This window comes from Crocuta crocuta, unplaced genomic scaffold (genome assembly GCF_008692635.1).
Source record: "Crocuta crocuta isolate KB4526 unplaced genomic scaffold, BGI_CrCroc_1.0 scaffold186, whole genome shotgun sequence".
NCBI classification, from domain to species: Eukaryota; Metazoa; Chordata; class Mammalia; order Carnivora; family Hyaenidae; genus Crocuta; species Crocuta crocuta.
The window spans coordinates 6,391,666-6,394,231 of record NW_027551569.1 but is presented as its reverse complement, the minus strand read 5'-3'; the positions used below and the strand labels follow the sequence as shown (position 1 = coordinate 6,394,231).

The 2,566-nt window shown below is 46.2% G+C and overlaps 1 non-coding gene across 1 annotated transcript; it reads left to right on the top strand.

Annotated features, from left to right (window-relative positions):
• Window positions 1-797: 797 nt before the first annotated feature.
• LOC144220552 (small nucleolar RNA SNORA17) lies at window positions 798-876 on the top strand. The gene has a single exon (XR_013331777.1). It is a non-coding gene; the product is annotated as a small nucleolar RNA SNORA17 (small nucleolar RNA).
• Window positions 877-2,566: the final 1,690 nt, after the last annotated feature.

Here is a 2,566-nt window from a genome sequence, read left to right as displayed (position 1 = left end):
GAAAAGTCAGGCCACATCCAGAGAGCAGTGCCTTGTCATAGGGGCCGGGTGGGTGGCCTGGGGAACAGTGGGCTCAGAGAGGCTGCCCAGCCTGGGAGGGAGGGAAGCGGCCACTGAACTAGCAAAGAGGCCTCTGGAAAGGCTGGAAGGCTGGAAGGCTTTCCGGGCAGAAAGGATTTGCAGCTGTGTTAGCTTCCTTGGCAAAACATGAATTGAAGTAGATCACAGAGTGCTTTAAAGCAACAAAACAACAACAACAACAACAACAACAACAACACCAACACACACACACACACACACACACACACGCCAGTGGATGAGAGGGGGTCTTTAACAACAACAACAACAACAACAACACACACACACACACACACGCCAGTTGATGAGAGGGGGTCTTTGGGAATCTCAGAAGTAGAACACGCAAATGTCTTATGTTCCTTTCCAGGAGCTCTTTTTCTTTTTTCTCTTCTCTTCTCTTCTCTTCTCTTCTCTTCTCTTCTCTTCTCCTTTCTTTTCTATTCTTTTCTTTTTTCTTTCTTTTCCTTTCCTTTCTCCCCTCCCCTCCCCTCCCCTCTCCTCTCCCTTCCCCACCCCTCCCCTTTCTTCCCCTCCTCTCCTCTCCCCTCCTTTCTTTTTTGCTGATGTCCACAAGTCAAGTAATTACTTGGAGGCCAAGAGGAACAAACAGCATTTGGCGTAAAACAAAATGTTAGAAAACATGTGCTTTGCGGGGCAGGGCCTGCCAGGGGTTGGTGTCCACGTGGGTGGGTTACTTCAGGGTGAGGAATAGACACCCTTCTGCTCTTGGGGCACTGCAGATGTGGCTGCATGTCACACGTGGGTCATTAGGTGGCAGGAAGAGAGGCNAAATACAGTGGAGGAAAGAATCCCGGTACGTCCTCCAGAAATCTTGCTGCAGAAGCGCCTGCCACACCAGAGGACAAACACTATATGATTCCTCTTACCCGAGGTCCCCGGAGCAGTCACATTTATAGAGACAGGAAGTAAAAAGGTGCTTTCAGGGGCCGGTGACAGGGACGAGGCAGCTAGCATTTCATGGGTATGGAGTTCCCATTTGGGAAGATGACAAGAGTTCTGGAGACAGACGGCGGTGATGGAGCGCAGCCGCAGGAGTGTGCCTAACGCCTCTCGACTGTGCCCTTAAAAATGATTAAAATGGTAAGTTCTGCCTTATGCATATTTTGCCGCAATTTTAAGAAAAGTGTCAATTAAAGACTGTCTTCTTGCTGTAGCAGGAGACAGTGGCATTTGAAGGCTGACACTCAGGGCTTGCTGGTTCTCCTCTCTGAGCCTCAGCTGTGTCCTCATCAAGAGCACTCAGGTCTTTCTGCAGAATGGATGTGAAAGCACTTGGTGAACTGAAATGCACCATAAGAACATAAAATGTGGTGGAGATATTATTTCAAAACTCATTGTTAAGGCACCCGAAAGTCGGGGGAAAAGTTAAAGTGAAATGGAGGAACTTTGGAAGAAACTAAGGAAAGGATTATATTTGGCAATTAGAGGACCTGGAAAATGCCCCAATACCTTAGGAGAGTAGGAGAGAATTTGGGGCTGGTTCTTGGGCACCAGAAGAGAGGACCAGCTTAGGCCATCCCAGCGATTTAAAATACTTCTCCCTTTTGCTTTGCCTAAATTGAGAAACAAGTTAAGCCCACCCATCAAGAGGAAATGAAACGAAATGAAACAATGTCAAAACATCACCTCTCAAATTTCATGAAGGGAAATGGTACAATTACAACACAATGCTGGGTCAAAGTTTCTGTGATCTGGAACCCAAATGTGCTGGTGGAACTCAAGTCACCATGGATCTCATTTACTGTTACATTAATGAAAAGCAAGTAAATCAAAGCCATTAAGTCCAAGCAATATTTTTTCCACTTAAAGAAATAACGCCATTCACTACCACCAGCACCACCACTTACCAACATCTGTTAGGTTAGCGTATATTAGTGTGTGCCAAGCCCTCGTGTAAATGAGGGACACACTTCAGGAGTCTGGGTGTCTCAGTCGGTTGAGCATCCGACTTTGGCTCAGGTCATGATCTCACAGTTCGTGGGTTCGAGCCCTGCGTCGGGCTCTGTGCTGACAGCTAGCTCAGAGCCTGAAGTCTGTTTCAGATTCTGTGTCTCCCTCTCTCTGATCCTCCTCTGCTCATGCTCTCTCTCTCTCTCAAAAATAAATTAAACATTAAAAAAATGAGGGACACACTTTACCTTTTCATTTCTTAGAGCAACCATGCAAGGTAAATCTTTTTTTTTTTTTTTTTTTTTTGTGGATAGCATGAGAGTCATGTGTAGCAGTTTGTTCTTTCTGGTTGTTTCCTCATCCATAAAATGAGAAGTTACAGCCAGAGCCATCTAGCACCTTGTTCCTGGTCACACAGTTGGCAAGTAGTAATGTCAGGATTTGAACTCACGTCTGACACCAGAGCTCTGTACCAGAACACCACACTACTCTGGAGAAGACACTATGGCTGAGAAGCTTATGAAACAAAATCAGAAAGGTTTGCTCTGGGAGCGATTAGAATGAGCAGCTGGTAAAT